This window comes from Castor canadensis, chromosome 12 (genome assembly GCF_047511655.1).
Source record: "Castor canadensis chromosome 12, mCasCan1.hap1v2, whole genome shotgun sequence".
In the NCBI taxonomy this organism is placed as follows: domain Eukaryota; kingdom Metazoa; phylum Chordata; class Mammalia; order Rodentia; family Castoridae; genus Castor; species Castor canadensis.
The window spans coordinates 94,284,055-94,309,298 of NC_133397.1; the positions used below are offsets into that span (position 1 = coordinate 94,284,055).

The following is a 25,244-nucleotide window of genomic DNA, read 5'->3' on the forward strand; positions in this document are numbered from 1 at the left end:
CAGGTGCCAGCCTCTTTCATGACTGTAGAAAAAGCAAAAAACAAGCAACAAACACACAAAAAACATTGCTGTCCATCTGTTTCCTTCTGGACAATGCAGGATCGTCAGCCCTCCCGGGGCGTCTGTTTCTACTTTGCCAGCCACTTTTCCTTTGCCACAGGCACTTTTCGTGTGTGTGTGTGTGTGTGTGTGTGTGTGTGTGTGTGTGTGTGTGTGTGTGTGTGTGTGTGTGTGTTTGTGGTGAGGGGGAAGGGGGGGGTAACAGGCGGACTGAATGCGAGGAAGGGGAAAGAACAGCAGAGAGAAGTCTTCTGCCATTCCCTTACCTTAAGGGGCACTTGGCAGTAGAGGCAGCTGGCTGCAATAAGGAGGATGGAGGATGAACCTCCTCCCAGTGAGAGGATCTAGAAGACAGGAGGAGGTGGCGGCAGTGAGGAAAAGACACGCACTCAGGGTCCTTCCCCTCAGGGAGAATCCACCCTCAAGGGGGCACCCACAAGGAAGCCACCACCCACAGGGTCTGGCAGCGGTCCCCTTGCACCTGCTCCCTGTCAAACCTTTCTGGGTGGCCTGGGGGAGGGACACAGGTGCGGGGTGGGTGGGGAAGAGAAGGTGGGCAGGGCGAAGAGAAGCGGAGAAGCCAGGACTCCGCCCCGTACGCTCTGCGCAGGCGCAGTGGCCGCTAGCGCAGGAGGGGGCGGTGCCACGGCGGCGTGAGCGGCGTAGTCCGGGCTTCGCAACGGCTGTGGGGCCCAGAGCAGCGTCGACGGCAGCCTGCGTTTCCGCACGGGCCAGCAGCCGTGGCCAGCTGCTCGTCCCTAGGGCTTTTCAGCTCCGGGGCAGCATCTCTGCCGGGCGGACAGACCTGGAGGTGGAGAGCAAGAGAGAGAAGAGACGGAATACAGAGGAGACAGCGGCTCAGCTGAGCGGACACCGCCTCCCGTCAGGAAGAAGGCTGCGAATTCCCCGCCGCCGCCTCTGCCACCAACACCAGCGCCGCCACCGCTGCCGCCGACCTCACCGCCGCCACTGCCGCCGCCGCCTCCACCACCAGCGAGCCTGGGCCGGGCAGGGCGCCGAGCGGGCCGTCTGAGGCGCAGGCCGGAGCGGGCCCGGCACCGCAGCGCTGGTGGAGGCCGGGTCTCCGAGGCGACGGCCGAGGCAGGTACAACGGTACCGGAGGAGGCGGCGCCGCCGCTCGTCCCTTGTCCTCAGGAGGGGGCCCATGGCGAGCGACAAGCCGGTCCGGCCCGGGGCTCGAGCCTCAGCCCGTGGAGCCCATCGCCGTCCGGGCCGGCAGCGGAGGCGGTGGTGAAGGCGGCGGCGGCAGCGGGATGGCGAGGCTGATGGGGCGTCCGGCTCCGACTCCGGCTCCGGTTCCGCTCCCCGCGGGGACGAGTTACCTTTCAGTGCCGATCAGCACCATCCAGATGAAATTCGCAGTTTGGACTCCTGCAGGTCGGACAGGTCAGCAGCAGGGACATCGTGGAAATGGTGCTCAACCTGGTAAGGGAAAAGCCGTCCCCAGTGTCCCCCACCCCATCCTCGGTCCCCAGCGCCCCCTGCACCCGGGGTCACCCGGGGTCAGCCACGCTGCGCGTCCCCGGGAGCACGGCTCGCCCCGAGGGTGCTGCCCAGCGGGTGACCTGCCCGCGCTGCAAAGCCAGGCCACCGTGCGACCTCTGCTCGGTCCTCTCCTGCACCTGAGCAGTGCCCAGCTCCACAGCGCTGCTCATCCCTTCTCCTCCTCCTTGGCTTGTAGAACCTGAAGAAGTTTAATCTTTATACTATACGCAGAGGATTGGGGATTTTTGGCGGTATTGGGATTTGAACTTAGGGCCTGTGCTTGCTAGGCAGGTCCTCTACACTTGAGCTACACCCCAGCACTGCAGAGGATTTCTGTTACGTAAGCTACTTGTTCAATTTTGGAAAGGTAATTATTAACGATAAACGAAGGATGAGTTTGGAGAAAGGTCAATCATACAATCATACTGGGAATCTTATGTGAAGGAGTTTAGATTTGTTCTAGGAAGATAAATAAAGCAAGTCAAGTAATCGATCATTTTTCTCATACCTTAGAATGGCTAGATTTCATTTTACTATTAATACGAGTTAAGTCCTGTATTGTTGCTTTTCTATCTGTAAATGGATCTCAGTACTTTTTTTTAGTCATAAATTTCAATGGTTAAGTTTCTGAAGAACAAATCCCATGCTTTCCCCTCCTTGTTTCAGTGATGTGAGCATAAGGAATGTTATCAATTACGTTTGTATTCCAATACTGATTCCATTAACATTCTCTGGCATAGTTGTTCTGGGCTGCAAAGATTCAACCTCCTTTAATGAAATATTTCTGAAAACTAGCATAAAACATAGAAAACTGAAATTCTGAGGCATATGTGTAAGGGACTGTGTGTTGGTGAAGTTAGAGGGGAATTTTTGTTTTCTTTCTTTTCTGTCTGCCCCTAGAGGGGAAGTTAGAATAGTCTAAAACTCACTGTAATGTAGATATGAAATTTAATTCACTATTTGAAAATATAATCGTGGTATAGACAACAAACAGTATGTATTAGATTATTTAAGTAACATAATTGTTTCTGTTTTTATAGCTGTTCATGATTTTATGATTTTTTTTTAATCTGTAAGGCCAGGTTTCTCCTTTAGTGACTCAATATTTTCTTTAGCTGATACTTTACTTTTTCTCATTGCCTTGTAGGCAATTTCATTGCCTCCTTTTGCAAATTGTCCTTATCACATTGGCTTCACCCTGAACACTTGGCTTCGTGTGGATCCATTAATAACATTAATGTTGAAAAGGATAAAGCCTCATTTTTATTGGTGAGTAATTTGCTTTACTTTAGGATTTTTTTCCTTTAAGTTATTAAAATTTGTACTTATATAATATAGTATAAGTCTATTTTAGAGTATATATATGTTAAAACTAAACATTCAGATAAATAAATTTTATTTACTTATCATTTTACTATTATGTCTAGGTGACTTTTTTTTAACTTACTTTTCTCCACAGTTGAAGACTCAGTGGTTCAGTCCTTCCTGCCCATCAGTTGTGAGGGTGCTTCATGTTGCTGGTGCCTCATCCAGGAGAGGGAAAAAAAAAAGCCAGATTCCGTCTAGATTTTATTTGCTTTGACTTTTTACTTATTTTATTTATGAACATAATTGCTACATGATTAAAAAATAATAACCATGTATGATATCATAATTAGAGTCCCTTTATACTCTTTGTTAATCAGCTCTATTATTAATCAAAATTGGCATTTTTAAAATTTGTAAGCTATTTTCTAATGTATATGTGACTTAGAGAGCAAGTTGTTTTGTTTGCTAATTGCAGATGGTCCTTAAAGGTAGATGAAGTCTACTTGGTAGACTTTGTTGACTGTTAGTTCTTATGTATCCTGATATTTTAAACTGAAATATTAAAAGCTGCAGTAGTCCTTTATTTCCTAGGTTGAATTCCTTGTGTTTTAGTTACTATAACTCTCTTATGTTTTAGTTTTTATTTGATCTATGTTAAACTACTTTTCAAGGAATTAAGTTTTATTTTTATATAAAATCATATTTAATGGGCATTAGGTATATGTTTCCTTTTATCTGATTACTATATCATTGCACATTCATTACAGTTTTGTATGCAAAGAAGTTGGCTATTTTGCTGGCTCAGTAGATACATCAGGAAACTCCAAAGGAAAAGATTTTCAGCACTGTGTGAAATATGATCTGCAACCATGCAAGGTAGGTAAAAAGTAAGTATTTTGTCAGTTGAGTCTTACAAAGTCACCGTTTTCTTTGTCATGAGACTTACCCACTGTGACTTCTATAATAGTCTCTTTCTCTGGTTTTCCTATGATTATTAATGCTGTTCTCATATTCTTGTCTGAATTCCCTTTGTACTTTTATGTTTGACCTTTGTCGTTTATAAGATCAGTCTTTTGAACCCTTGTATTGTATTGACAAGAAAGAACTCTTGTGTCAGATTCTTTCATTCTCTCTCAGTTTGGTTGGTTCTGTGGCATTCTTTGAGGAAATACTGAATATATGTTGAGTACCAGACACTCTTGTAGCACTTGGGATATGACAGTGAACAAAGCAGAAAACATCTCTGCTTTCATAGCATTTACATTTTATTAGGGATTTTTACTCAATTTCATGAAAGTCTTCTCTTCTCATTCTTATATCCTTAGCTGCTAAGAGATAATTGTCATACGGAGGTCTTTTTGTTCCCTGAACCTCAGAATATATAACACTGAATTACTGTCTCCAGTCCCATAGCCTCCAGTGTTCTGAAGTCTTCTGATTAAGAGGGCTACCGTCTTCATAATAATTGGGACTTACATTAGCTGCACTGTTCACTCTGTTTGATCATTTTAATAGTTCAGTTTTTGAGTCCCACATATGGTATTGCAGAAATATGTCTATGTGCTTTAAATATTTCCTTACTTACTGATTTAATTAGTTATATTGCTGTCTCGTCTCAGATGAATTATCTCTTCCTCCATACTGTTTTTGCATACTAATATTGGACTTAGTTTTCTGATCATATTTTACCACTCAAACTAAAGATTTACTTATCACTAGCTACAGAATAAATTGAAAGTTTTAGTCAAGTAGTTTATGACTTGTATGTTCTGTTTTTATTTTTTACCTTTCCCTTTTTCAGTTTGCATAAAGTGCCTACCATGAATGTTTATACTTGTTTCTCTCCTCCACAGCTGTTGGTATTCAAATCCCATCACATTGGTATGTCTCCTTTTTTATAACAGTATTTCCATGGAATCCTTCCTTGATTTATAATGTTATCACATGTAATTAATCCTCACAGAGCATTTATTTTAGTATTTCTAATGTCAGTTATGAATGTGGAAATTACAGTCATGCATGTGGAAATTACTTAGGACTGCTAGACTAAAATCTGTGTTGGATTCATCTTCGTTTCTGTCAAATATGTGGCAGAAAGCATTGAACTTGTTAGACTGTCAAGAGGATATATTAGATAAATAAATAAAATATGACTTTGACAACAAAAATCTCCTTTGCTTCCTAAAGGAATAAGTAACATTTATTTGGAACAGTTATTTCTCAGTAGCATGAGATTAATAGGGTGTTAGATGTTAATAAAGTGAAGGAAGGAGGCCTGGGCTTTACTGTGGTCGGTGCTTTTTTTGCTAGGGAATGATACTAAGAACCTTTTCCACACAGCAAAAAGAAGAAAAGTAGTCAGGGCAATAAAGACCAAATGGTTGAGGTTGTAGCCTTTTTTTTCTTGGTACGATAATGTATATTGCAAAAATAAGTTAATTTTTGGTATTATAATAGAAAATTAGAGTTTTACCTATGAATGTTAAAGGGGATTTTATGCTTTTGTATAGTTTTGATGGTGAATACAGTTACTTAGAATGTCAAGAGATGGTAGATTCTTTATTATCTTCATTCTGATCCTAGTTTTGATTGATAGTGTATATTATTTATTGATAATATAACTGTGTTTAATATTGTATAATTTGTAAGTTTGATATGTATTAGAAATTTTAGTGTCTTTCTTAATTTTTCACCTATTAAAATAATAGAAAAGTGTTTTAGGAATTATATATTCAAAGATCTTCTTTCTTAAAGGTAAACTTTTAATGTGAAATATATGTCTTACTTTGTAGTTCCAAACTTGTAATGTTCTTTGAACAAATGTTATTTGCATTACAATTTTTATTACAGTTCTGCTTTCTTATGCCTTCTCTCTGTCCATTATTTTCTCCTCCTTTCTTTGCCTCTTTCTTCTCCTCCTATCTATTTTTCCATCTCATTTCTTGCTCTTTTCTTCTCCTTCTGCCCCATTCATTTTCTTACACTTCTCCATCATCCTTTACTTAATAAAACTACTTTTTAGACCAGCTTGTCTCTCTCTCTCTCTCTCACACACACACACACACACACACACAGATACCCACACCTACCTACCCCTCCCCATTCCCCTCAGATTTCTACCTCTCTCTGATGTGGAATTATGAATAATTAGCTCTTTTGTAGAAGTTAAAATTAAAATTGGGAGAAATTAATCTAATTCTATTAGTTCTGAATACTGTTTCCTGAGATTGAAGGTTTTGCCAATTTCTGGTTCTTCAGTAATCCTGGCTTTAAAGAGACAAATGTTTACTGTTAATGTTTTGTCCCATGAAATATATCCTTATTTAATAGCCAATTTTGGTAGAGGAGAGGTTGAAACATAGTTGAAAAAGTGCTATAAAGCTGCTGTAAAGCTAAATGATAAAAAGAAAAACACAAAGAAATGTGCAACTGTATTAATTGTATATATATACACACACACGCATATATATATATATATATGATATAATTCATTCACCATCAGCTGGGGTTTCTGGAGAGATGTTTCTGCCTATTCACCATACTGCATCTCAGTGTCAGAGTAACCAACCACTGGAAAGGCCAAACGAGAATAGAAGTATAGGAGTTCATCTTCCCACATGTCTAAGGACTGGTCCCCCTTCTAGGTTCAAGCTTTGTTTTTATATATATGATAGTGTGATTGTCAACCTTTACCAGAGCAGTTTACCCTCTTCCTACGTATTGCCTTACCCTTGTGACAGTAAAACAACCATGATAGAGATGATGATCCAATGTGGTGGGAGGGGTGTCTTTCTTTTACTTTTTTGTTTGATTTCTTTCATGATATCCTTTGTATGCATTGTCACATAGTGAAAAATTATTTTCCTTTGTATTCTAAAATATTTTAGAAAATTTACATGATGGTAGCAAAAACTTTATTTCATATTTAAGAAGTAACATTTTTTCTATTAAGAATATCAATTTAACAATCAGTCATTAATACATGCTCAGAAAATTGTTTAAAAAACATTGATTCTGAACAAATATATTTGTTCATTAGAATAGTGGGTTTTCATGTGGGGGGAAGGACAGTTCAGATCTTAATTATTAGCATGAAAATCTGACTGCCTGTTTGCCAGGAATTTTGATTTGTTACAATTGAGGTGAGATGCAAATAGAGTTTGCTAAATGTGCAAAAATTATTTAGAATTTTAGTGGAGCTCATTATAAATACAGATTCTCGGAATTATTTTCATGTTAGGAATATGCATTCTTTTTTAAAAAATTTTATTATTCATATGTGCATACAAGGCTTGGGTCATTTCTCCCCTCTGCCCCCACCCCCTCCTTTCCCACCCACTGTGCCCCCTCCCTCTTCCCCCTACCCCCTCAATACCCAGCAGAAACTATTTTGCCCTTATCTCTGATTTTGTTGTAGAGAGAGTATAAGCCATAATAGGAAGGAAAAAGGGTTTTTGCTGGTTGAGATAAGGATACCTGTACAGGGCATTGATTCACATTGATTTCCTGTGCGTGTGTATTACCTTCTAGGTTAATTCTTTTTGATCTCACCTTTTCTCTAGTTCCTGGTCCCCTTTTCCTATTGGCCTCAGTTGCTTTTAAGGTATCTGCTTTAGTTTCTCTGCGTTAAGGGCAACAAATGCTAACTAATTTTTTAGGTGTCTTACCTATCCTCACCCCTCCCTTGTGTGCTCTCGCTTTTATCATGTGCTCAAAGTCCAATCCCATTGTTGTGTTTGCCCTTGATCTAAAGTCCACATATGAGGGAGAACATACAATTTATGGTCTTTTGGGCCAGGCTAACCTCACTCAGAATCATGTTCTCCAATTCCACCCATTTACCAGCGAATGATAACATTTTGTTCTTCTTCATGGCTGCATAAAATTCCGTTGTGTATAGATACCACATTTTCTTAATCCATTTGTCAGTGGTGGGGCATCTTGGCTGTTTCCATAACTTGGCTATTGTGAATAGTGCCACAATAAACATGGGTGTGCAGGTGCCTCTGGAGTAACCTGTGTCACAGTCTTTTGGTTATATCCCCAAGAGTGGTATTGCTGGATCAAATGGTAGATCAATGTCTAGCTTTTTAAGTAGCCTCTAAATTTTTTTCCAGAGTGGTTGGTTGACTAGTTTACATTCCCACCAACAGTGTAAGAGGGTTCCCTTTTCCCCACATCCTCGCCAACACCTGTTGTTGGTGTTGTTGCTGATGATGGCTATTCTAACAGGGGTGAGGTGGAATCTTAGTGTGGTTTTAATTTGCATTTCCTTTATTGCTAGAGATGGTGAGCATTTTTTCATGTGTTTTTTGGCCATTTGAATTTCTTCTTTTGAGAAAGTTCTGTTTAGTTCACTTGCCCATTTCTTTATTGATTCATTAGTTTTGGGAGAATTAGGAATATGTATTCTTAACCAATATTATGGATAAATAGATCTCATTTGTAAAGTTTAAGAAAGTTGCCTAAAGTACATAAAAAATTAGAATTTAAAAACCAAATGAAATTGTTGTTAACCAAGAAGAACAGTTTAAACCAGATATTCTCATTCATTTTGTCCTTTTACTCTTTTCTTATGAAAAACACATTCCCATTGGTAAGAGCTCTCTTTAAATACAACAATTTGAAGAAGTCTTGGTAGGGACAGGATGTAGGGTATGATTCATGTTCAAAAAAAGCTTTCAGAAAAGATTCTCATAAACTTTGAAAATCATAGTTATTTGCTTTTACTGTTTTTCGCTAATCAAGATAAAATTCACATAATTAAAAATTCATTCATTCCTTTAATTTTCTAGGACATGCCCAAGTTACATTGGTACTGTCTTCCAAGTAGGGATAATTAACCACAATAAAGGAGTTAGACATTTTGATAACAAATGAATCTGTAAAGTAAAACTTTTGCTTTCCCAGCTGCACCCGCTTTCTGTCTCAAATGAATGTACACAATGAATACATAACCTAGTTTGTAGAAAGTGTTCAATACATGTTTGCTACTATTGATATTTGTGTATCATGTTGTATTTTTATTGTCTTCAATGTACTTACTTTAAAGTTGCAATCTGTACCTCATGAATTCATAATTCAATATTTTTTTCTAATATCTGGCTGGTTGTGTATAACATCAAGTTTTGGATCAACTAAATGTATGTAGACTTTAGGACATCTATTTATTGTTAGTATGCCTGCTTAGTCTCCAGATTTATTCTTATTTTTTTAATCAAAATATCTTATCAAAAGTTGGAGTCTTTTGAAACTTTGAAAAACTTATTGTAACTCTTCTCTGTAGCATATATTTTGGTGTTACAGGATAAGAGAACAGAAAAATAAATTTTCATATAAATAAACACTGTGACCTTCACTGAGATTAATTCCTTCATCAATCTATGCATTCATTTATTCACACTTTTATCTTAAAAGTAGTTATACCTAAATGACAATTTTGTGTTTTTTGGTCATCTTTTATTAACTCTCATAGGTTAATCCTAGCAGCTCATTTAAGTGAAAAATTGCAGACCATCAGAGACTCCCCTTTTCTATAGGAAGGTTTCCAATCAGTTCCATTAGGTTCTCCTCCCACCCTCCCTTAACTTACCAAGGTCTTTGTGCTGGCTGTTATGGCTTCTTTCTTGAAGCTTTGCAGTACATTTTGTTTTTCCTTATCTATATTTGACTAATATAGCACTTCAACCTTGCCACCAATTCTGTACTATGATGATGATCATTTCACTTTTCTGCTCAAAATTCTTTAGTGATATCACATTATGCAAAAGACACAGGTCAGATTCCTAAATGTGTCCTAAAAGCCTGTTTGCAATCTGATATTTACCTTTGTTTCCTGGAACCGAGATGAATTTCATCAAGTCTTTGCTGAACCTCAAGATTCCTCTGCCTGGAATGTTTGTTTCACCTTTATTCACTTAACAGTTCCCTTTCATCCTGCAAGATTAATGTCAAGTTTCACTTTATTCATAGTGAATTCTTCTGTAATAGTCTTCCTATGCTATTTGACTTTCCCTGTTACCATATTTTAGTCATTATGTCTTTTGTTCCATGTTGTATCCAAAGATAATCTCCATTGCTTCCATGTTTGTTTCTCCACTGAAACCTTCTTGAGGATGTACATGTTGTCTTTCTTTTTGTACCTATACATAAACCATGTATGTGAGAGGGGAGTAGGGGGTAGAAATTTGACATGAAATAAGCTCTCAGTAAATATTTTGAATGAAGTAATGAATGAAGGTCAATGTTAATTTTAGCAGAGACAAATCTCATGAAGACATAGTTGATAAAAAGTAATTGGAAGTTTATTTCATGATGATTTATTTATAGGTGCTTAATATGTTTTAGAAACTGTTCTCCATCGTTTTTATACAGTAGGCATTATTCCCCCATTTGCAGAGATGGTAATAGATTTAAAGATGCTATATAATTTGCCAAAAGTCATAGAAGTAGTTAACCTGGGAATCCAAGTGTCTGTGTGAATTTAAAATTCATCATGCTTAGTACAATAAACTTTCTGTAGTAGTAAGAACCTAGTAAATATGTTTGAATGAGTACTTTTTTTGTACTAGGTACATCAGCTAATATAAGAATATGTCTGGTATTGTATCATAACACTGCCTTTGGGTAGGAAATTTTTGCCTATATATAGGCATTTTTTATGCATCTTCTACTTAGAAATGAAAAGGTTTTTACTCTAAAATATAAAGATTGTGTGTTCTGTATTACCTCGATAGCATTCTGCTCAAATTTTTTAAACTCAATGAAGATGATATAGGTAAATGTTGATTCTTACATATGTAGAAGTCTATAAGAATGCTGTCAATTTATTTGAAGCTAAGTTTTTATGGTTTCTTCTTGATAACTTTGTCATATTTACACAGTTGTGAAGTTACACCTTTAGATATTTTTCTTCTGATTTTAATTAGAATCAGCATATCATTTTCTGATCAGTAAATGAAAGAATGATAACTTTACAAAGGAGATGTGTTTCAGGCTTTTTAATAGTTAAATGTGACTTTTTAATGCTTGAGGACCACGGTTGTTTTCTATTGCTGTCTTCTCTGAGCTGTATGATGCATTATTATTATTTTCTAAATAGAAATGAATGTGATACTTTTAAAAAAAATTTCAGATACCTTGAAATAACTAATATTTTAGAAATATGCCCATGATTTGTAGGGTTTGGTTTTTAATAATACCCCAGATTTCTTAGATGTTCCATGCATAGTTTTTCCCTTTTTCTTTGTATGACCGTTACCAGACATGTAACTTGTCACTGAGCCCTGATTTTTGATCCACTCCATTGATTTTTATTGTAGTTTATTTATTGTGCTTTTCTTTTCCTTAGTTTCAGTTTGAGTCTTTTTCAGGATTTCTACATCTTTCCTCTTTCATATCCTGTACTATTTTCTTAATTTCTTTGGTCAATTTGGTAGTATATTCTTTGAGTTCTTTCAAGCTGTTTATTTGTATTTCCTTTAAATTTATTCAGCATTTTTTTTACATGTCCTCTTTCACTTTGCTGATTATTCTTGTAATCATGCTTTTACATTCTTTGTCTGGACTTTTCTTCCTTTTCACTGTCCTTCATGTCTGTTACTGTAGGGTTGTTGGCCTATGGAGATGTTGTATTGCCTTGGTCTTTTCATATCTCTTGTGTTTCTGCATTGAGGTTTACATGTGTAAGGTCGAATTCTTTCTTTGGAAGTTTTAATTATAAGTGGCCTTTCAGTTGAAGCATTCTTAGTGTTCAGGCAGGACAATGTAGTGGTAGTGTTGCAGTATAGTTTCTCACCACCAGACTGTGGAATAGCTCTGTAAGAAAACTTTTGTCCACATGACCAATGCACCTGTCCTGGTCCCAGCACCACTCCCATAGAGTCTCTTGTGTATAGGTTGGTGTTATATGTGGGTTGAGGGCAGGGCTTGTAAAGGGTTAGTTGTCCACTTCCATGCTGTTTCCACCTTAGAAGCTTCTCTTCTTTCTATATTGGCAGCCACTTCTGGCCACATGGTGCTTTTCATTCTATGGGCCAGGAAAGTTCCCACTTGCTACTCTAGTCATTCCCAGTTGTGTCCTATGGGTAAACACATGTGTAAACCCTAGTGTTCCTGTATTGAGGGGAACAAATAGCACACTGAACACTGCACTGGTGGTGGAGAACTGAGGGACTCAGGTGCTCTGTCTGTAGGTCTTAGTTTTTTCAGAGGCTACCCACCAGTTCGCCACTCTTGTGGAGGGCTTAGCTTCCCCTCCTTCCAGGAGTTTTGGGACTGGAGCTGCAAATTATTTCTTAATTTGCCCTATTACCTTTCTGTTTCATGATATTTTTCACCATCCTGATCCTCTTTATATTTCTTGGTACTCTTTGTTTCTTTTGCTCTTCTGAATGTTGTCTCTCCTTTGCTACCAAGGACTCTTCTCATTCATGGAATCTGATAGTGAAAGCATCTACTCCTCTGCCATCTTTCAGAGCTCTATGAGTTAGTTTTTAATACGCAGCACACTCAACTAGGGAAATATGTATGGATTTTATTTAAATCACATTGGGAATTGTGGCATTCTGAAATATTTGGAGGTGTAAGAGAATTATAAATTATAAGTTATTAAAGTGTTTGTAAATTTTAAGAAGTACATGTCATGGGTTGCAATGCTGTTGTTACTTTTTAAAGTTAGTGCCTTAAATTGGGAAGATTTATACTAAACATTAAAATATTCTTTCTTTTGCCTTTATGTTTTCACATTAGTGTTTCCGCTTTTAGTGTTATGTTTTATGTTAGCTGTAAGCAACAATTTGAAATTACCCTCCTTAAAAGATCTTTTTATTCCCAGTCATTTTTAATAACCAAAGTAATAATAGTAATAGTCCTATCATTTTTATGTCAGAGTGATATTGCTTACAACTGTCTTTTAGCCATTTAGTTTTTATTTCACTAGCCCTAGAAATGAAATTGCAATAGTGTAGCCATTTTTTCCCTACATGGGTCCATTGGTTAGGTTTGAGTTCTGATTCTGCCATATGTTGACACTGGATGGAAATCATTTTATACTTCATATGTCATTTTAATGTGCAGGCAGCTTTCCTTTTTAAGATATTTACTTTGTCCATATAAAATATTTGAAGTAGTTTTTTTCCCAAGCACTAAAAGAACATACTAAGTGAAAAACAGATAGTAGTATGAGAAATAACAATATAAATAAAGGTAAAAAGTCAAGAAATAGAGATATGGGAAGTAAACATCCAATGTTATTACTCTCCTTAAATTTCAGATGTGATCCCATCCTTTGTTTCAAATCATAGGTAACACATATTCAGTTGCAAGGAGGAACAAAATAAATACAGTTAATTAGTTGGGATAAGGTAAAGTAAAAATGAATGTGAAGCTTGTACTGCTTCATCCAATCACTCTTTTAGTAGTATTACTGTTTATTATTTAAGTTGGATACTTGTCATACGTGTAGGTATGCAACACTAAACAAAATGGACAAACATTCTTGTATTTATTAGGGGTGACTGTAAATCAGAGTCTGTACTACCATGGGAGAAGATGTATAATAAACAAAAGGATAAAGAAAAGCATAGGAGGTAAAGTTGATGCTAGTCAAGTTGGGTATCTGGGGAAGAGTTTTCCAGGTAAGTGGGAGAGGAAAGGTACAGGGTGTTATCTCCAGCTTGCTTGGTAGATTGAATAACACAGAGACTGTGTTTTCCTGTGATTTAGATAAAGGAAGCAATGTGGAGAGTATTATGAGATGAATTCAGAGAGTAACTGATGACTGGTAGTGACTTTGATTTTTATTCCTGAATTAGAGGGAAAGTCATTGCATAGTCTGGAGTGCCCTGGCCTGATATCGAAAGGATCACTCTGGCTGCTGTGTTAAATAGGTGACAAAGTTGGCAAGTTAGAGGTTATTGCAACTGTTTTGATGAAACATGATTATAGCCTAGCCATGGATGATAATAGTGGAAAGTGTTGCGACTTAATTATAGTTTTGATAAATTATGTCTATATAAACCAAGACCTGCTCCTGGGAACATTTTGCAGGTAGGATATTATATCACTGGCAATATGGGATAAGGGCTCAGAGGCTATTTAGAGGACTAAGACTTGTATCTTCTGTATTATAAAGCACTTATTCTTTTGAGATGTTCAAATAATTTGTTTTCATATCCCTTAAATCCAGAGTCTTTCTAGATATGACTTGGTGTTGGTCATTCTGACTTAATTTCTCAGATATGTGGTGTGCAATTTTGTAACTTTTTAGATTTCAGGAAAGTGGGTTTTTTACACTATTTAGAATTTTATTTTTTTGCTTTGCTTTTCTTTAGAGACTTGACTATACATTTCTGATCTACTTGTCTTCTTTTTCCTACTTGTTACTTTTTCTTAAATCTTTATCTCCATTTCTCTCTTAAACCTTACTCTAGATCCAGGTCCGTCATCTGCCACTCCCTTGGGAAGATGGCCTCCTCATCCTGATGGGGCTTTGAGTCTCAGTATACAGAAGGTCTCTATTGTGGGAACCCTCCTTAACTTTCATGTATTTAGAAACTTTATAGATAACAACCCACATCCCTAGTTCTTGCCCTTTCAGATGGATGTATTATCACTTAGAATTCTGATTTTTCTGAACTGGTTAGGTTTCCCTTAGAAGGATGCCAGATTCTTCTTATTGTGCTCATGCTGTGACATATTGTAGGAAGCTGCCTTGTTCTCTGTCCCTTTTCCTAATGCTGGTGTGATTATCTTCAACTTCCTATTCATCTTTGGCATGTCAGGCAAAGGAGCTGTCTTACGTGGATACCTTTTGCTTGGGCTGCCTCTTCTTTGCAGAGATCTGATTTTCCTGGCTTTTAGACCTTGTTGGGGGTCCCTGTGTGGATATAGTTCTCAGTTAGCTCAGGGATTTGCCATTCCTACTGGCCTCCCACACCCTTAGTGTGGGCTTCTACCTTGCTTAGTCCTGTCAGGTAGCTTTGTGAATTGTTATAAAGGGACTAGGAATAGAAAGAGAAAGAAGGCTTCATTTACTTGTTTACAAATTAATAGCTTTATTGAGATGTAACCTACTTACATACAATTGATGTGTTTAAAGTGTATGAAAATAAAAATATCTGGATTTTTATAGATCGTGCTGAATCTATAGATCACTGAACAATGTGAAGTCTTCCAGTTCATGTGTATTGAATGCCGTCACTGGGGTTTTGTAATTTTGTAGTTTTTTTTATTATAATTCCTAGGCTTTTGTTAAATTGATTTCTTAGTACTTTATTACTTTTGTTGCTGATGTAAATGTAATTTTTATTATCATATACTAAAATATTATGCGAGGGGTTTCACTGTGATATTTCCATTCATGCAAGTATTGTCCTTAGATCATATTCACCCCCTCTATTACTCTTTCATATCTTACTTTTGAAATTTCCTAAAAATTTTTATGTGGTTTTATATATGTCCTTTTTGGGGGGTATATTACTGGTGTTTGAACTCAGTACATTGCATTCGAAGACAGAAATCCTTCTGCTTGAGCCATACCTCCAGCTCTGCTTTTTTGGACTTATGGTCTTGCTTTTTGCTCAAGCCAGCATGGGCCATGATCCTTCTGTTTTACCTTTCCCACAACCAGGTGGAAAATACCACCTGATGTGACAGGTGCGTACCACCACGTCCAGCTTTTTCTTTTGAGATGAGATCTTGCAAACATTTTTGCCTGGGCTGATCTGGAACCAGGATCCTCCTAACGTGAGCCTCCCATGTAATTAGGATTACAGGTATGAGCCACTGTTTTCTGGCTTCATTATGATCATTTCATTCCTATATACATACACAGGATGTATTTTGATCATATTCTTTCTCCCCACCCTCTCTTTTCACCCTCCTAACTCTTGCTGGTTCCTCACTCCAAATATTCTACTGTATATGTTTATATCCTTCATTTATTTATTTATTTATTTACATTTAGATTCTGCAAGAGAGAAATCAGGTAATTGTCCTTAAGAGTCTGGCTTGTTTTGCTTAACATGATATTATCTAGTTCCTGCAAATGATGTAATTTCATTCTTTTTGACTGGATAATCCTCAAGTGTGTATATATACCACATTTTCTTTATGTAGTTATCTGTTGATGGGTACCTAGGCTGATGCCTTAACTTGGCTATTGTGAATAATTTTGTAATAAACATGAGTGTGAAGGTATATGCATTGTATGCTGACTTATTTTCTTTTGTGTAATATGCCCAAGAGTGGTATAAAGAATCATATGGTTGTTTTATTTGTAGTTTTTTGAGGAACTTCCATGTTACTTTCCATAGTGGATGCTTTAATACACATTCTCACCAACAGTATGTAAGGGTTCATTTTCTCCAACATCCTGCACAATGTTTGTTCTTTTCTTAATGATTGCCCCTCTTGACTCAGGGGAGATAGACTCTCAATGTTGTTGCTTTAAAAAAAATAATTAGCATATATTAATTGTACATAGGGTTTTCCTTGTGATATTTCCAGACATGTATATGCAGTACTTTGGTCAGATTCACCCCCTCTACTACTCTTTCTTATCTCCCCCACCCCCATTTTAATACAATTTTAACAGTTTTCATTATTCTGCTTTCATACATGTGTATGAAGCATTTCAATCATAGTCACCTCTTCCCATCCTGTCTCTTCACCTTCTTCCTCCCCCTACTGGTACCCACTTCAAAATGGTCCCCATTTTTTAAAAAAGTTCTAGATTCCACACTTGAAAGAAAACATGTGACAGTGGTATTTTTCAGTCTCACTTATTTCACTTAACATCATGACCTCTAGTTCAATTCATGTTCCTGCATATGATATAATTTTATTCTTCTTTATGACTGAATAATAATACTCCATTATGTACCCATAATACATTTTCTTTTTTTTTTTGATGGTTCAAGTTTTATTTCTTACAGTATATAGAACAGTGTTCATTTCTCAGTAAATCAATTTTAATGGGTACCTAGACTGATTCTGTAATTTGGCTATTTTGAATTGTGACATACACATGCATATATGCAGCTTTTTGTATGCTGCCTTACATTTCTTTGGATATATGCCCAGGAGTGGTACAGCAGAATTATATATAGTTCTGTTTTTAGTATTTTGAGGAACCTGCATACTGATTGACATAGTGTCCTCACTAATTCACATTTCCATCAGCAGCATATAAGTGCCTTCCCCCCCATTCTTATCTGCATTTGATGTTGTTTGTCTTCTTGATGATGGCCATTCTGACTGGGGTGAAATGGAATCCTACTGTCCTCAGGATTTACATTTCCTTTATGGCTGGGGTTGCTGACAGTTCTTCATGTTATTTATTGGCCATTTGTGCCTCTTCTTTTGAGAACTGTCTCTCAAATTCATTTCCACACTTACTAATTGTACTGTTTGTTCTTTTGATGTTTAATTTTTATGTATTTTTGCTGTTAATCCTGGTCAGCTGAATTGAAAAGATTTTCTCTCTTTCTGTTGTCTGTGTCTTTACTCTGATCATTATCTCCTTTGATGTGCAGAAGTCTTTAATCTGATGCAATCCCATTTGTCAGTTCTTGTTCTTATTTCTTCACTGTCTACGCCTGTATCTTGAAATGTTTCCCTTAGGTGTTTCACAGTTTTAGATCTTATATTAAATTAAAGTGTTTGATCCATTTTCACATGATTGCTGCACAGGGGAGAGATAAGGGTGTAGTTTCAGCCTTCTACATGTGTGAATATCCAGTTTTTCCAAAACCATTTGTTAAAAAGGCTGTCTTTTTTCTCCAGTGGTATCTTATCCTTTTCCAAAATTAGATGGCCACAGCTGTGTGGGTTTATTACCAGATTTACTATTCTGTTCCATTCATCTTCATGTCTGTTTTTGTACCAGTACCATGCTGTTTTTGTTATTGTGGCTCTGTAGTATAATTTGACGTCTGCCATTTCATCCTTGAGCATTGTAAGTTCAGAATTCCTTTGGCTATTTGGAGATCTTTTATGTTTCCAAATGAATTTTAGGATTGTTTGTTTTCCATTTCTGTGAGGAATGACATAATTTTGATGGGAATTACCTTGAATCTGTAGAATGCTTTTTGTAATATAACCATTTTCATAGTATTAGTTTTGCTTGTCATGATCAATGGAAGGGCCTTCCATCTTTAGGTCTCGTTTCTTTTTAGTGTGTTCATTGTTAGTATACAGAAATGCTACTGATTTTTGTACAGTGAATTTGCATCCTATTTTCTGAAAATACTTACCAGGTCTGAGTTTTCTGAATATATGTGTGTATATATATAAATTTTTTTTAAGTATTGGTGATTGAACCCAGGGCCTTACAGTTGCTAGGCAAGTGCTCTGTCACTTGAGCTATGCCACCAGTACATATTGAATATGTGTGGAGAAAGTGGACACCCTTGTCCTGTTCCTGATTTTAGAGGAAATGCTTTCAGTTTTATGTAAATGAAGTTCGATGTTCAGAGTTTTCTTTGCTAGTGAATAGAAATACAGGTGATTTTTAAAAAGTTATTGTTTGCTCATTTTTACCTTTTGCAAATATATTTGAACAAATACCTAAAACCATAAAAAGTATGCACATACTAATGGGGTGATGTGTAGACTTTGATGTATGTATGCATTGCTTAATGCTTATATCAGTTTAAACATTTATCTCCTCGAACATTTATCATTTCTTTATGTTGAAAACTTTCAAAATTCTTCCTTGTAGATTTTTGAAATGTACAGTATCTTATTTTCATCTATAGTCTCTGTACTATGCAATAGCACACCTGAGAATCTTGTTCCTGTGTTACTGTGACTTAGTACCCAAATTTTATATAGAGTTTTAAAAAATTGCTTTGAAATCAATCAAGAGACTAAAAAATGTTTTAATTCCATCTTTACAGTTGCATAATTCACTTTAAGCATGCTCTTTGGCTTTCATGTGGATTTACATTATTTTCTGAAGTGACTTGCTCTTGTCATGAAGGAATTCTTTTTTTTCCCTTTAAAGTGGGTGAGGCACTAAGATTCCACCTCACCTCTGTTAGAATAGCCATCATCAAAAACACCACTAACAACAGGTATTGGCAAGGATGTGGGGAAAAAGGAACCGTCGTACACTGGTGGTGGAAATGAATGCTAGTGCAACCACTGTGGAAAAAATTTGGAGGCTTCTTAAAAATCTAAACTTAGATCTGCCATATCATGTGGCAGTCCCATTCCTGGGGATATATCCAAAGGAATGCGACACTTGCTACTCCAGAGGCACCTGCACACCCATGTTTATTGCAGTGCTATTCACAATAGCCAAGTTATGGAAACAACAAAGATGCCCCACTACTGACAAATGGGTCAAGAAAATGTGTGTTTATACACAATGAAATTTTACTCAGTCATGGAGAAGAATGAAATGTTATCATTTGCAAGTAAATGGATGAAACTGGAGAACATCATTCTGAGCGAGGTTAGCCAGATGGAGAAGACAAAAAATTGTATGTTCTCCCTCATATGTGGACTTTAGATATAGGGCAAATACAGCAATGTTGTTGGACTTGGGTCACATGACCAGGGGAGAGCACATATGGGAGGTATGGGGATGAGTAGAAAACCCAAAACATGAAAGCATTTGATGTTCCCACTGCAGAGGAACTAATACAGAAACCTTAAAGCGACAGAGGTCAGCACGAAAAGGGGATCAGGAACCAGTGCAAAGATCAGTTAGAGATGAATCAACTTGAGATGTAACACATTTGTACATGGAAGCAATGTTAGGAATCTCTCTGTATAGCTACCCTTAACTCAGCAAAATTGCTTCGTCTTTCTTATTTTCCTTATGTTTTCTCTTCAACAAAATTAAGAGATAAGGGCAGAACAGATTCTGCCTGGAAGCGATGGGGGAGTGGGGGGGAAAATGACCCAAATAGTGCATGCACATGTGAATAAATAAATTTAAAAAAATGTTGCAAAAAAAGTGGGTGAGGTACCATCTGATTATTTCATAATCAGTTTATTTACGAAGGAGTTTTATAATCCTTTTGGATTTGAAGCATAACTTTTATGAATAGAAGCTTTTGGTTGAATTGTTTTTTTTTTTTTTTAGCAATACTGGGGATTGAGCTCAGTTTGTACTTGCTAGGTAAGTGGTATTGATTGAATTTTTCAGCACTTTCTTTTTTAAAAACATTTTTATTAGTATATGATGGGTATACAAGGGATTTCATTGTGACTTTTCCACATATCCATGTTTTATACCCCAATTTGGTTCATCCAAATGAATAATGGAGGATTAATCTCCCTGCTACCACATTCCCCTTCTTAAAGTGACTTGATAGTTTTCAGTGTCCATTATTCATACCTGTGTAGAAAGCACATCAAAAATATTCACCTGCCTTTACCTTCTTCATTTATCCTTCCCTTCTCACTCTCCTTTCCTCTTAACGTGACCTATTTTATATTCCTGTCCTTCATTGTTTGCTTGTTCCTTATTCAGTGGGGGTTTTCCCTTAGTGTTTTGACTGTAAGTATATGGTGTTTAAGGCAGTCTAACCCCCTCCACTACTGTTATTGCCTATGCCAATATGTTCCAGTGTATTTACTACTCTTTCTTGCAATTGTTTCAAAGTTTCAGGCCTTATATTAAGGTGTTTGATCCATTTTGGACTGATATTTTTATGGGGTGAAAGACATGAAACCAGTTTCAGTCTTCTACTTACATATATCCAGTTTCCTCAGCAACATTCACTGACGAGATTGTGTTTTCTCCATTGTATTTGGTCACCTTTGTCAAAAATCAAGTGGTAATAGCTGCTTGGATTTATATCTGGGTGTTCTATATGGTTCCACTGGTCTTCATGTCTGTTTTTGTGCTGGTATTATGCTGTTTTTAATGCTGTTCTTCTGTAGTATAGTTTAAAGTTGGGTATTGTGATACCCCCAGAATTTGTTCTTTTTGCTCAGTATTGCCTTCCTATTTACAGTCTTTTGTGTTTCTTTATGAACTTTAGGGTTGATTTTTCAATCCCTGTGATTAATGTCATTGGAATTTTGATGTGGATTGCATTGAATATGTAGATTTTGTTTGGTAGTGTAGCCATTTTCACAGTATTAATTTTGCTGGTCCATGAACATGGGAGATCTTTCCATCTTCTGATGTCTTCAATTTCTTTCTAAAATGGTTTAAAGTTTCCATTGAAGAGGTCTTTCACATCCTTTGTTAAGTTTATTCGTAGGTTTTTTTTATTTTCTGAGGCTATTGTAAGTTGAGTTGTCTTCATAAATTGTTTTTCAGTCTGTTCATTGATGATATATAGAAAAGGGTCTGATGTTTGTTTATTGACTTTTTTATCCTGCTACTTTGCTGAAGTTTTCTGCATATTTTTTGGTGCAGTTTTTTGGATCTTTTAGGTATAAGATCATGTCATTTGCAAATAGGGATAAATTGACTTCTTTTCTAATTTGAATGCCTTTTATTTGTTCTTCCTATCTTATTGCTCTAGCTGGGAATTTGAAAACTGTGTTAAATGGTGAGAGTGTTCAAAGAACACACACTTGTCTCAGTGCTCATTTTAGAGGAAATGGTTTCAGTTTTTCCTTACCTAATATGCTGTTGGCTATTGGTGTCCTAATTAGCCCTTATTATGTTGAAGTAAATTCCTCCTATACCTAGTTTTGTCACAGCTTTTATCAAGAAAGGATATTGAATTTTGTCAAAGACTTTTTCTGTATCTATTGAGATACAGATTTTTGTCATTGCTTCTGTTTATATGCTGTATTACATTTGTTGACTTGGATATGTTGAGCCATTCCTGCATCTCTGGAATGAATCTGACTTGATCATGGTATATGACCTTTCTGATTTGCTGTTCAATTCTGTTTGCCAATATTTTATGAAGAATTTTTGCATCTACGTTCATTAAAGAGATTGGTCTATAATTCTCTTTTCTTTTTTTTGATGGTTCTTTTTCTGGTTTTGGGATGAGTGTAATACTGTCTTCACAGATTGAGTGTGATAGTGTTCTTTCCCTTTCTGTTTCATGGAAATATTTGAGAAATGTTGGTAGTCATTCTTCTTTAAAGGTCTGGTAGAATTCTGGAGTGAATCCAAGAGGTCCTGTGATTCTCATTTTTAGGGGACTCTTAGTTGCTGTTTCAATTTTATTACTTGCAATTTATAAACCTCTTGGTTCAATTAAGTTGATTGTGTGTGTCTAGAAATATATCTACTTCTAGATTTTCAAATTTGAATCTAGATTTTTGAAGTATTCTAATTGATGCTCTAGTTTTCATTGGTGTTGGTTGTGATATCCCCCTTTTCATTTCTAATTTTATTAATTTGGATTTTTTTCTTTCTCATTGTAGTCAGGTTTGCTAAGGATTTATCAATCTGGCTTATCTTTTCAAAGAACCAACCTTTTGTTTCATTGATTCTTTGATTTTTTTTTTTGGTCTTTATTTCATTGATTTCAGTCCTTACTTGTATTTTTTCTCTTTTTTCTTCTGCTTTTGGATTTAGTTTGATGTTTTTATTCTAGGAGTTTGAGATGCAGTAGTAGGTCATTTTTACATAGGCATTCATAGCTATAAACTTTCCCCCTAGCACTGCCTTTGCTGTATCCCATAGTTTCTGTTAGGTTGCATTTTCAGTTTTAGATTCCAGGAATGTTTTGATTTAATTCCTTGTTCTTCAGTAACCCACTGGTCATTCAACCCTGTGTTGTTAAGTCTCCAGGTGTTTGTGTATTTCTGCTGTTTCTTTTATTGTTGTGTTCTATTTTTATTCTATTGTGGTCAGACAGTATTCCAGGGTTTCATTTCAATTTTCTTGTATTTGTCTGGTTTTACTTTGTGTCCAAAAATGTGATCTATTTTGGAGAAGGTTCCATGGGCTGCTGAGAGAAATGTGTGTTATACTGTTACTGGGTAAAATACTACATAGATATGTGTTATCATATGCTCTATGATGTCATTTAATTCTGAAGTTGATTTTTTGTCTGGATGACCTGTCTATTGGTGACAGTGGAGTATTGTTGTCCCCACTATCACTGTGTTGGGGGTCTATCTGTGCTATTAAGTCCAGTAGTGTTTGATTAATGAAGATGGGTGTAACTCCATTGAGTGCATAGAAGTTAATAATTGTCATTTCCTCTTGATATTATTCCTTTCATACTATGAAATGACCTTCTTTGTCTCTTCTAATGAAGAGATGGTTTGAAGTCTACTTTCTCTGATATATGTACAGTTACTTCTGCCTGTTTTCTGAGGCCATTTACTTGGAAAATATTTTTGAACCCTTTCACCCTAAGCCAATGTTTGTTTCTGTCTGTGAGATGAGTTTCTTTTGAACAATGACTCCTTAGGTCTTCCTTTGTAATGCAGCTTGCTGATCTATGTTTATTGATGGGGGAGTTCAGACCATTAACATTCAGTCTTTATTGAGAGGTATGTGGTAATTCCTGCCACTTTGTTTTCTTTGGTGTGTTTCTGTGTGGGTGCACAATTACTTATGTACTCATCTCCAAGATTTAATTATTGCCATCATTCATGTCTGTGTTTATTTTTATCTTCCTTGTCTAAGATTCCTTTGAGTGATTATCTTCTGGATGCTGGTTTAGAAGTTATGTATTACTTTAGTTTCTATTTAACATGAAAGGTTATTGATTTCCATTTCAATTATGAGTGAAAGCTTTGCTGGGTATTCTCATTTTGAAATTGTTTTCTTTCAGTGACTGAAATACCTGATTTCATGCCCTTCTTTCTTTTAAGTTTCAAGAAACCTGCTGTTATTTTGATGGATTTCCCTTTATAGGTTATTGGCAGTTCTCCCTTATAGCCATCAGTATTCTTTTTTTTGTTCTCTGTGCTTGTTGTTTTAACTATAATACTCCATGGTGGTTCTGTTTTTGTTATGTCCGTTTGGTGTCCTATACCTGAATGGGTGTCTCTTTCTTAAGATTTGAGATCTGTTTTTTGGCTGTTATTTTGTTGAATACAGTTCTTATTTATCTTGTACTTCTTTTACTTCTTTAATGCTCATGATTTGTAGGCTTGATCTTTTAATGGAGTTGCAGAGTTCTTGCATATTTCTTTCATAATTCTTCATGTTTTCTTTATGTATATGTCTCTATTTACTGTTGTATCTTTTTTGTCTTCAACTTCAGAAATTTTGTCACTGACCCGGGGGTGTAACTTAGCAATAACAAATCCATGGATTAAATGCCCAACCAGTTATTTACATGAATATAAAGCCCTTGGCAGTATTACGTATATATAGAGGGTTATTGTGGGAATAAAAGCTGCTTGCATAGATTAATACTTAGGTAGTTAAAATAATGGCTGTAAAAGAGGTTAGGAATAACAGGAATAGGGAAGAGTGAGAAGAAGTGTAAGGTATGGAGGCTACAGGTTAATAACACTAGTGTGTGTAAAGGTATAGTTCAGTTGTTTTGGTGGGGTTTCTATTGTCAGGGCTTGTAGCAGAATAGAAAGCACTGCAGTAATATATAAAGATGATAGAATAAGTACTTGTTGAGTGATTTGTAAGGAGGAGATAGGGAAAGTGGGGGAAACGGGAGAAGGACAAGGAAAAGAAAAAAAAGTTAGAATAAAAAGTTAGCCAAAATGAAAACTCAAGAAAATGAAAAAGAAAAAAATTTGTCAGAATTTCTTCCTCCTTGTGGAGAGTAGATTTCCTCTGTATTCAGTGAGTACACTGGAAGCTTCCCTCTAATTTCTGTGCTTTTAGGTATTCCCTCTGGGTGCTTTTCCTGTGCTACTGTATAAGCCTGCATCCCTTTAGAAAGGGGCTTTTTCTGGTGTCCTGCCCCTCTTGAGGATAATTATGCAGGACTGGGTAGCAATTCATGGTGCTCTCCCTACCAGGCTGGTTTGAGGTTGCTCCACTCAGGCTATTTAGCCACAGGTTCCTCTTTGGTGAGGCAGTCAGGTTCAGCTTGCTTGGGTAGTCGGGTTCTCCAAGGTGGTTGTAGTAGCTGAGTATCAAGCAGTGGCCAGGATGTCTCACTGGATAAACCTGGGAGTCATAAATCGGTTTGTTCAGGTGAAAGCTCTTCTCTGGAAAGGCCTTCAGTTTCAGTTGACTACTAGGCTTCCCGGAGGTGGTTTACTGAGGTATTATTTCCCAAAAGCTGGACTTAGGCTTGGCTAACATGTATCCATGCTGTCTTTTCTTTGTATAGAGAAGTACAGGGACTGAGCCACTAGTCACAATACCTGTCCCCTACCATGTAGGGTAGGAGATTTCACTCTGTTTATTAGGTCATAAAACTTTCTCCTGGAGGGGTGCAATCAGATGCCCACAAGCTGATCTGGATTATGCAGTATCCTCCAGGACTGAAAGTAGCAAACTCACCTGA

General features: G+C 36.9%; 1 protein-coding gene across 28 annotated transcripts in view; it reads left to right on the top strand.

Annotated features, from left to right (window-relative positions):
* The first annotated feature begins 1,492 nt into the window (after positions 1 to 1,492).
* Positions 1,493 to 25,244, top strand: part of LOC109683296 (NBPF family member NBPF6-like protein) — a 143,997-nt gene continuing 120,245 nt past the window's right edge. For 18 of the 28 annotated variants that reach the window (XM_074050513.1, XM_074050512.1, XM_074050487.1 and 15 more), the window contains exons 1-2: positions 3,147 to 3,750; positions 4,728 to 4,755. The gene's annotated coding sequence lies outside the window, so the exon portion shown is untranslated. Of the gene's footprint in view, positions 1,507 to 2,713; positions 2,836 to 3,099; positions 3,762 to 4,727; positions 4,756 to 25,244 lie in introns of those variants that run through there. The other 10 variants (XM_074050492.1, XM_074050498.1, XM_074050493.1 and 7 more) reach the window with 7 other exon arrangements.